This window comes from Antechinus flavipes, chromosome 2, assembly GCF_016432865.1.
Source record: "Antechinus flavipes isolate AdamAnt ecotype Samford, QLD, Australia chromosome 2, AdamAnt_v2, whole genome shotgun sequence".
NCBI classification, from domain to species: Eukaryota; Metazoa; Chordata; class Mammalia; order Dasyuromorphia; family Dasyuridae; genus Antechinus; species Antechinus flavipes.
Genome location: NC_067399.1, coordinates 669064699 through 669076903, shown reverse-complemented (window position 1 = coordinate 669076903; position 12205 = coordinate 669064699).

Below are 12205 nucleotides of genomic sequence, written 5' to 3'. Positions count from 1 at the left end.
TACAAATAACAAGGATACATTTATAATCAGTATGTGAATCTTAAAGTCTTAGCAAGTATCTGAGCATAAGCATCTTTAACACATGGACTTCTTTCTAGATTTATGGCTTTGCAGTGAGTGTGTATGTGCGCATGCGTACGTACATGTGTATGTGTGAGTTAGTTATTTGACAGAACCAATTACTATGAAATCAAATAAGAAAAATAATAAATCATAGGCATATTTTAAATGAAATTGCCCCAAAATATTCTCTGTGATGTAGTTGGAGTTAATTAAATATGGATAGATATACATGTACATATATATGCATGTGTGTATTATAGAGATATAGACATATATTTTACATAATACATGCCAATGTATATATATACATATGTACATGCATTAGTATACATAACTATGTGTTATATAAGCATATAATTATACAACACACACACATATATATGTATATATGTACATATATAAAAATATTATGTACGTGTGTGAGAGACACACAGAGACACACAGAGAGAGAGGCAGAGAAAAAGAGAAGGGGAGAATAATTCAGAGTTTCCACAGTTCACTCCTTAGACCTCCTATGTGTGTAGTGAATAGTGTTAACCATGAAGTAGTAGGATTAAGTGTTATTTTTGACTTATACAGGTTATTTATGTATGTGATTCTTGTTGTGCCACAGTTCACAAATTTCCTATTTAGTTACTCTGCCTCAGATTATAACCATTCCCTCTTAATGTTTGATAGGATAAAAGGTCTTATATCTTAGACCTTAGGCCAGTGATCCTCAAACTTTTGTTCTCAATATCTTTATCCTATTAAAAATGATTGAGGATCTGTCCAAAGAGTTTTTGTTTATGTGGGTTATAGTTATAGATATTGATCACATTAAAAATAAAAACCAATTATGAAGTTATAGACTTTCTGAAAGGATTTCAGAGATTCTGAGCATGCTCTGGACCAGACTTTGAGAACCACTGCTTAGGCTTTACTTATTCCCTCTTAATGTTTAATGGGATAAAGGTCTTTATCCATTTTAGATGTCATCAGAATATCAGGAGCCTCTCCAGTACCTCCCATTATGTCATCCTAGGTGCCTCTCCCCATTAGGTCATCCCCACCCAGGTACCTCCCCCATTATGTCATTGTTCTTGTTACCCTATAAAAGAACCTTGTTATCTGATATTCAGGGCTGGATTCTTTGAGATGATAGTCTCATTTAGCCCTAGGACCAACCATGGATCATTTGGTCCCAGTAAATCTCTCCATTTAATAAACTATTAAATTGTTCTCTAATCTCTGTTTGGCTCAGTTTCTCCAGCATTACATTCTGAGTCTCAACTTTTTTTTTCTAAACTTAATCAATTTTAAACTTAATCAGCTTTAACCAGCTCTTAAGATTTATTTGCAGAGAAAATATTTTTATACATTGAGAGTTCTTCATCAAAACATTCAAAACAAATGGTGATAGGGTCACAAATCCAGATTTCTGTCTTTCTTTCCCTCTTTCTGTCTCTATCTCTGCCTTTCTTTGTCTCCCTGTCTCTGTCTCTGTCTCTTTCTCTATCTCCCTCTACACACACAAACACACACACACACACATATACACAAACACACATAGTCAATCCTTAATTCTCACAGAAGTATAGTACATAGAAAATGGGACAAAAGTAAAAAAAAAAAAAAATGTGATTGCTGATACATTGAACAGATGAAGAAAAGGGGATTAGATTCCCATCAATATTTAAAAAAAAAAACCTATATTAAAATTAATTACCTATTCCTTGAGATTGCTAAATGTACATTTTTTTTTGCAAACACTTCTTTTTAATATTAATTTTGATGTTTGCCCACACAGTAGCCACAAAATAACCTACAGAATTCAATACTCAAAATAAAATTGGTACCATGTTCGTTTCTTCTCTTTAATAATTCATATGTAAATAAAAAACAAACAAACAAATCTTTTGTGTTAAGATCTCAAAAAAAAAAAATACATTGATTTTAAACAACATTATACTGCTGTAAAACTCTCCATGTTGGTATACATCCTCTGTATAGCAAGATAAACATTGCTGGCACTTTATCACTGTGGTCAGAAAATGTTAAGATTGATGAGGACTCAACATAACCTCAGAAACTCAAAATGTATAGGGAACAAAAAGAGAGTGAATGGGACTATATGCAGTAGGATATCAACTGTTTTGCTCAATTTGGCCCATTACACTTCTCATTTATTTGTATGTTTTACTCTATTGTGCATAGTCATGAATGTGTATAGTTGCCAATGCAAAAATGAAAACAAGGCTACTGATAAAATCACACAAATGGTTGAAATTACAAAAGTTAAATGTGAAAATGTTGATGATTGATTGAATAAGAATATGTACAAATATATTTATATAGGCACGTATACATATATATATATACACATATATATACTATATTTTTATTATTATTATTATTTTAATGCATTTCAGAAAGAAAAAAATCAGTATCTTTTTATTTTAGTTTAATGATACATGAATCACTCTAACGGTGATTAAAATTAATGTTGAAGCAAACTATTGCATTATAAGGTCATTTTCTGTAAATTCATTGAAAATATTCACAAATCAGATCCAGTAGCAGACATCACAGCAGGGATGACATATGTCTCATCATAGGGTTTTAATTTTTCTGCAATGTCTCTGCATTTAGGAACCGCTAAACTATTTATCATTATTTGGGATTTATAATATTCAGTATGACAACATCTATTAAAACATGAAACTCAAACTTTTATGGATCAATTATTATTTCATGAAAATGACAAAATTTTGTCTGATAATGGTATGGTTCTCTATTGTTTATTTGTTGAATTCTCATAAACATTTGGGGGTCTACATTTATATTACAAGAATGTGTCAGCTTTTATTTTATAAAGGAATCAATAAAAATACAATTCATAAGCAATGATATTTTCCAGACAAGTACTATCCCTCATAAGGGACATCAATCTCTTGATATAGAATTCTGATCATCTAATTATATTTTTCCATGTATTTGGTAGGTGTTACATTTTTTTTTCTATCTTGCAATGGCAAGTTGCACATTTTATATCATTCTCTAGTGTAGTCTCCATTGATCAATTTTTAGAATTTTTTAATATCATAAATGCCTCTATTTTAATTTCTAATTTACATCTTTAGACATTTGTTCCATAAGGTGATGAGTGATGGTGGCTGTGGTGATGATGATAACTATGATAAAAAAAAAATATCTTTCACATCATTAATAAAATTCATCATTACAATAGGCCTCTTTCTAATCTTATGCCCCCAAATTTAAAATGATCTCCATCATCTCTAATTTTTATAACACTTTGCTTCAATGTCATTTTTGCTATGCATATTCTACCTTAAATCATAGTTAAATATTTGCCTCAGAATCTTGATTAGATTGTAAAATCTTTGAGAACAGGTTATTTGTGTTATTAATTATTATCTATGGTTGAAAACCAATTTAACCAGCATGGTTCAAGTTCTCTTTTCACACTCTTGCAATGATAGTCAATTAAGGTTACATATCCTACTTCTCCACCTGCCATTCTTTACTATTTCCTAGATAATTTAATAAATTCTTTCATTTTATTAGTCCTATAGATAAATGGGCATTCTTTCATTAGTGTCACACAGGTTCTTCTTTCAAATGTTATTCCTTTGAGTTCTGGGAAGGTTGGAGCTTTTGTACCTTGGCTATCCTACTGCAGTCAAAAACACTGAAAATGTATCTGCTAGCAACTGTTTTTCTGTCTTCATGAATATCAATAATTGCTCTAATTTCTACTTTGGGCTGTTATTTTCATTGGAAGTCCTCTATGCTACACTTATATTTATATCTTTTAACATAATGCTTTCCATATACTTCACTGTTTTAAGAATCCGTGATTTCATCATCTTTCAATTTCCCATAATGGAAATTCCCTCCACTGATGCCGAACAGCAGTTCATTTGCGATTTATATTTTTAAGATTGTGTGTTGGGAGACTGCAGACTGTTTCCTTTTTACCCAGATAATATCAACAATAATCCATAAATATTCACTCTGATAGTTATATTTATCTAATATTTGTATTTGTTAAGTACTTTAATACATAATTTATTACCTTTTACAAATGAGGGTACTAAGGAACAGAGGAATTAAGTGATATGTACATGTTCAAAAGCTGCTAAGTGTTTGAGGAACAATCTGGAAATGGCATCTCTGATTCAGAGTTCAGGATTCTAATGAACTTAGCCATGTGGCCTCAGTCATTTAGGTAATAATTGGCATCATCAGGGTTTGAATTAAGTTCTACTTAATCCAAATGAAGTTATCTTTCCACTACCTACTATGATTAAGTTAGAATGAATAATTTAACTTTAATATAAACATTTTGGGGGGGGGGCAGCAACAATAACTATTTTTGGAATTCTCTGGGGAATAAATCTGCAATGGAAAAGAAATGTGTTTGTTAATAACAACCACAGAAAGTCAACAACAATAAAATGAGTAGAGTAATGGAATAATTGAGATAGTATATAAGCTATGCATCAGTGAACATTCTGTTTTTATAAAAGAAGACTTTATCTGCACGTATGAATTTGATGCAGATATTTAATTTTGTTTAATGCAATTCATATACCCGTGATAGGGGAGATGAAAAAGTAGTGATTTTTTTTTTTAATCTGAATGATTTGAATTGTTTATTACATCTCACATACTACCTGGTTTACCCAACTTCCTTTTGTTGACATAGACATGTTTGATTAAATATTGTGCCTCATTGAAAATAACTTTGGAATATCTTTTATATTTATTTTACTTACATGGCCATGCTTCTATTTTAGGATCTCAAAATCTGTCCCTCAATAATCTGAAACTAATAGCCTCCTAAATGGTCCCCTTACTCTAATTTTCTCCCTTCTTCACTTCATCTTCCTTTTAACTTCTGAAGATATTAATCTCAATGATATCTTCTAATTCCATATCTGATAGTGACACACATTTGGTCAAGAAGCTTATATGCTTTACTATTTCTTTGAGGATAAAATTCACACTCCTCTGGTTATTATTTGGATTACTGAATATTATATATAAATGCTCCTGTCTCCTTCTAAAACACCACATTTTGACCAGACTGAACAATAATTAGTTATAAACCATACATAATATTTTAGCTCCCAACTCTTTAGACTTTATACATCTTATCCTCCATGACTGGAATATATTCTTGCTTCATTTTTGCCTTTTAGATTCCTGGCTTCTTTCAGGAGTCAGCTTAGATACTGCATTGTCAATTGTGATTATTTAGATTGCTAGCACTATATGTAATGAGTACATATGCATATTTATGTGTGTTTATATATGTAGGCACATATGTGCTTTTGAACATATACATGCACAAAATATATTATGAACCCCACACATATATTTACTAAAGTATGTGTGTATTTATGCCTACAGATAGATACAGATATGTGCCTGTATTTTTGTTTGTATGTTGTGTGTGTGTGTGCCATCCTTCAGTATAAGATATATGCTTCTTGCGAGTGCAAGAGATACTTCATTTATATATCTCCAGAACTCTGCTTGAAATATAGCACATGTTCACTAACTACTGGCTGAATGAATGGTAAAGCTTTGGTTTTTATATTAGGTTAAAATGAGGAAGAAAAATGTTTTCTGGTTAAACAACAAAGGGATTTCTAATGTATTAAAATGACAACAAAGTCCTTCAGTGTGGTGATCTTCTTCTTTAGAATAATATAATGGTTTTTCTCTGGGGGAGAGAGCAGGTTTCTCAGGGAGGTTTTCTGGAGGCAGCCTTAGTTGCAGTTAAGAGCAATAATCTCAAATGCAGCCAGGTGTTAAAAGTTCAGATCTTTTATTATCTCCAATATGGCCCGGTTAGCTTAGAGGCCTATCTCTCTGCTTGGTTCCAAGAGCTCTTGCAGCTTTGTCCTTTGTTTCTGCCTCTGCCTCCAGCCAACACCAAGGTAAAAGTTGTAATGAATCTTTCTTGTCTCCGAGAGAGGGCTTCTGGCTCTCCCAAAGTGCTCTGTGTCTGGCCCAGAGTGCTCCTCCCCAATGTAATGCAGCTGAACTCCCCTAATTGGGCCTCTGCCTTCTTCTTATATATATCAGAGAGCGGGATTATGGGTTTTCTCCCATAGTGCTCTCTGGCCCTAAGAGCTTCAAGAGAGGTATGAATTCGGGTATCTCATACTAAACCCTGAAATCTCCCAAATGTGTGAACTCCAATGAGTAAAGGTGTGAACACAAGTATTGTATCAATTAGTTCTACTTAGTACCTTGTTTCAGATTCTGGCCCAAAACATCTTCTTGTAAGATCAGATCAATAATCTATCAACTCTAATGAGTTAGCTGTTTGTAAAGATTCCAACACTTCAGCATCTCAGGAACATGAAAGAAAAAGAAAGACAATCTTCTATGTATCCAAGAATTTTTTTTTCCTTTTTTATAATGAATATCAAAGTTAATCTCTTTGACTTTTCTTGCCACTGTTAGACTCCATAAAAGTATTTTGGTATGATTTTTCTAAGCTGACATTATATTTATATTTTTTATTGATTCTAATCTGTAGTTACTGGCAAGTGAAATGGATATAAAAATTATTGTAATTTGTCAAATAATATGTTAAACTTATTTTGCTTCATTCTTATCATTTATTTTCAAGAGTTCATATGTTTACAGGAAACAATAACTTATGACTTTAGAAGTTGGTTTATAGCCAGAGTCTTTCTATTTTGTACAAATCTTAGAGGAAAATCATTAGTTTTCTAAGCAAATACCCAGGGCAAATAACCCTATAAGGATTATATATCACTTTTTCAATAAATGAAAAAATATAAACATAAAATATAAGTGTATACATATATATATTATATACACATACACACAGATATATCTATATCTGTATATACACAATACATATATGCACACATACATGCATGCATACACACATTTGCCAATTAATCATTAGGGATCTTTACTTTGGACAGAAATATTCTCTTGTTTATGTCACATGGCTACAAATCAAAGATATCATGGTATTAAAACATTGGGGGTCTAGAAGGGACATGAAGACTGGGATATATGCCTTCATTGTTGCATTCTTTTTTCTTTGGTAAAGTCCTTTGATGTCATTGGCATGAGATATTCTGAGGAAACTTATATACATACACATACATATATAAACACATATGCATATACATGCACACAAACATGTGTGTATATGTGTGTGTGTGTATATATATATACACAGAACGTATATCTATTTATGTGTCTCCTTATCTAATGGAATTTCCTTTCAATTTTGAAATGTGAGTTTTTGATGATCCAATGTTAGGATTTGATCCATGGTGATAATAGACAAAGACACCTACATCAAAGGATGAATAGGAGTGAGTAAACTGATATTTTCAGAAATTCTCACATTAGTGAAGTCACATCCAATGCAAGATTTTTGTCTGTTTGTTTGTATAATTGTTAAGAGATCTCTAAGGATTAACTGGAATAGAAGAGAAAACAAACAGTCAAAATTTCTTTCTACTAAACTTTCTAAGGCAGGAGGAGTAACTACTACTTTTGTTGTTGTTGTGATTGTTGTTCGGTTACTTTAGTCATAGCTGACTCTTCATGACTCCTGTGGAGTTTTCTCATTTCTTTCTCCAGTTCATTTTATAAATGAGGAGCTAAACCAAACAGGGTTAAGTGTCTTGTCTAGGGTCACATAGCTATTAGTTATTTGAGACCAGATTTGAATAAAGGAAGATTAATCTCTCTAGCTTCAGGATCATCACTGTATCCAGTGTACCATTTAACTGCCACCACCTCCTGAAACTGCTCTTTTTACAAGACATGCAGCTTTTGTATTAAGAATTCATTTCATTTAGCTAGCCTTAACCACCCAAACATATTCTTTCTCAAATATATGCCAAAATTTGCATATGCTTTACTATCACTGCTTTATACATTTTGTTATGAGAACAGCATTCATTTAATTGCCAAATTGTTCTACTTATCATTCCATTGACCTACACTGTCCTTGACTATCCATCCTGAATGTTTCTTCCAATCTAATATGTTTCTTTGAAAGTAATCACCCTACTTTTCTGCTATATCTTCAATATTTTGATATTCATTCATTAATATATCATTTTATTTATTCTTGTTCTTAATTAATTGGAAACAAATGAATGATTAAGGGCTTCATCAAATGTTATTGGAGAGCAGCACATCAAGAAAGGTAGCATGGATTTTAAATATTCATCAATTTAACATGATAATGATGTACATTTAAACAGCACTTTAAAGTCTGCAAAATGCTTTATAGTACATTAGACTGGGGACCCTTTGAAGGAAGGAACTTTTTTTTTGCCTTTTTATCTTTAATGCACTTTATTGTTTAATTGGAGTATTTGATTGTACCAGCTAATACAAAAAAAAAAAAAAAAAGGCACATGGAGCAATTATTATCTTAGGCAAAGTTATAGATAAATGGATGTATTAAAAGAGATTAACATGGAAACTTAAATTTGATATATATTGACGATTTATACAAAGACAATAAAAAAGTGTCAATACTGAACCTATATGTGCCAATAATATAGCATCTTTTTTTAAAGAAAAAAATAAATGAATTTCAAATGGAGATAACAAAACTATAATAGCAAGGGATTTTAACATTCTCTTCTTAGAACTAGATAAATCTAACCAAAAAATAATAAAGAATTTAAAAAGGTAAACACAATTTTAGATAAACTATATATGTAGAGATAAAAGTATGACAATAAAAAAGAATGCATATTTTTCTTAGTGGTTGATGGTAAATTTACAAAGATTACATAAAAATTATACTAAAAACAATCTATTCTTACAACTTAAAATATGTCAAAACATTTTAAATACTTAAAAATTGTTAATAACAGAATAAGATTTTTCACTTGAGCCTCACAACACTATTTAAATATTAAATATGATTCCTATTTTATAGATTAGGAAAGTAAGGTTATAAAAGGTTTTAAAAATTAAGTTATTATGCATCTAGTGAATTACAGGAATTCAAATCTTTCTTTCTGACTCCATGAGTATCATACTACTGCACTTTGTCATGATCCAGATGCCAGTTCTATCTTAGGCTGTCTTAGCAGTCCCATAATATCCATTAGTGACATCTATGTCTTACATACAGAATACCTAAAGAATCACTAAATTTAGTTGAATTCAATAAACTAGATGAATTAACTTTTATTTTTCAATTGTTCATTTGATAGTGTATTGAAAAAAATTGATCCATCATGGGAAGGGAAACTAAAGATTGTTTAATCCAGAATTAGATCCATTTAGTCTGTTTAGTTCTTAAACTGTTATCTATAAATGTAATTTTACATTGTCTCATCTCCGAGCTCCTATGACAAGAGCTTTTTTTTTTTTTAAATAAATATTACCTCATTTGATCAGGATTTTAGGAGTCATCCTTTTCAGATGCCTTAATTTCCTAAAAATATATCTGAAGTGTAGGGAGGTTCAGTGTTCTAAAGTTAGTGCACAAAAGAGCCTGAGTTTCACCTGAAGTTTTTTGAATTGGAAACTGCATATATATATATGTAGGATGCTTCTCCCAAATATATATATGTAGGATGCTTCTCCTAAATATATATATGTAGGATGCTTCTCCCAAATAAAATATGATATCCTTGTGGACATGATGTATATATTTTCATCTTTGCATCCACCAATCCTAACATAATTCTTTTGCACATAGGAAGTACTTAAATGCTTAATATTATTAAATTTCATTTGATCAGACTTTGCAATTTTAGTGTTACAAGGCTCTCCATGTAGCAATTCAATCTACTAAACCAGGTCACCAACTGCTCTGTGACTTATCCTAAAAAGTTCTCTGGGGGGGCAATGCGACCTTAAAAGATTTGTATAGGCTCACACAGCTAATATGTGTTTGAAACAGAAGATGAATAGGAATCTCATGCCTCTCTCAGTAAAGGATTGTTGAAATGATTTGCCCAATGTTATAAATAAGGTCAATATAAGAAGCTAGGGTTTTAAGCTTGTTTGTAAGGTTTTAGCAAGTGGTTTACATCCACTTAATCACATGGATCCTTTATATTTAATTTCTTTTTATCTTTCATTTTGTCACATTGCCATTTTTTTGAAATAATCAAAAAAAAATGGAATATATGCCTTGGGGGTACCTTCTGAGGGACATGGAAAACTTCCCTCCTTCCTTGGTCCCCCAGACATCATGTTCCTTTCATGAAACTAGATATAGTTCATACTAATGTAACTCTTTGAAGACCCAAAGACTTATAGATGATATGACTGAGTTTTACTGAGTCTTTTAGATTTCTCACTATCTCCTTCCAATTGAAAAAAAAAAAGTAACAAAGAACATACTGACAATAGCAACAACAAAAGCTGCAGTCTTGGAATGATGAATATTTTTGATTCTTGTGCCCTATTTCATAATGAAATTCCTTAGGAACCATGTTGTAAAGTTATTTGGCCATAAAATAAATTTGGGAAACTTAAAATGATGACAAAGAAATTGGTTCTTTTATAAAATATGCTCCTTATCTTGGTATGAAAACACATCCCCATAGGCAATCATTATACTGGTATTTAGGATCTTGAAATAATGAGTGGTGCTTCCTGAGTCCCATCCAAAACTTGAACTTAGGTGGTAGAGGAAGCTGTGAAAATGTGTTGTCTTGCCTCTATTAGGGTAGAAATATTGGACATAATTGACTATATACTATTTCTCAACTTCTCTGGAGCCCTGTGGGATGTGGTAGTTAGACATAGGACTGAAATAGCCAAGGATCTGTGCCCAACTTTACTCCTGACTTCTATGTGACCTTGAGCCAGATAATGCAGTTTTAAAAATAAGACTAATAATTCTTACTGACAGTATCCCAAGATGATATTAAATACCACTGAAGGTATCTCAGATTCAGTCATGAACCCATTTTTAGATCAAAGCCCAAAGCTTGCAGTGTCCCTAATCAATCAGTATATAATGGGGGGAGAGAATACATGTCTTTCTGTTAAAATATAAATTGTGAATTTTAAGTATTTTTATAGTTTTCAAAAGTATTTTCACATTCAATTTAAGACAGCGTGGTATTCTAGAATCACCACTAGATTTGTGGTAAGAAGTACAGGATGTGAAACTAAACTAAGCATTTATCAGATATGCTGGTAGACAGGTTGCTTAAAGTCTGTAAGCCCCAGTATCTTGAAAAATGTAAGGTAGGGAATATCAGTTACCTTATTTCCTTAAAGAGTAGTTATAATCAAAGCCCTATGCTCACCAAGGCAAGAGAAAGAGTGATGAAATTAGAGTTCTATTTTTGGAGTCAAAGGGCCTTAATTATAACACTGCTTCTGCTTAATTGCTACCTATGTGACCTTGGACAAATTATTTAATCTCCACAGGCCTCAGATTTTCCATTTGTAGAGTGAGAGATTTGGACAAAATGATCTCTAAAGTATCTTCAAGTTCTAGGTATTGTTCTGGGGTAAATATGCTCATTCTTGGATTTAAAATTAGCTTTATCTAATTGTGAGTGATCAGTAGAATCATATTTCAGATCTTTCCTTACATATACTTTCTATTCCAATTAAGTAGTTCTGTTAACTGTTACACTTACTGTGCCAGTTCATTTCATCTTTTACTGCATTTCCATAGGTGGTTCCTGAATGTCTGAAATGTATTCCTTCCTCATCATTATCTAATAAAATATCTAAATTTATTTAAAACCCAGATCATAGGTCACCTCTACATTCAGCCTTTTCAGATCACCTCAGATGACAGTGCCTTCTTCCTCTTGCATATAGTTTTATTAATTTATTTATATTCAGGGTGTTTCCAAAGCTTTAAGGCATTTTAAGCTATTAAATCTAAATATGTATTTAGTTTAAATCCATATGTATATGTGTGTATTCATCTATCATTTATCACACACATGTAAATATATGTTTACTATATAATTAATAAAAATGAATGTATATCTTTATTTTATACAATAATTAACATTTATATAATACTTTAAGGTGTGAAAAATATTCAACATATGTTATATGTTTTGAACCTCACAACCTTGTGAGATAGTGCTGTTTTTGTTCTCATTTTATAGATAAGTGA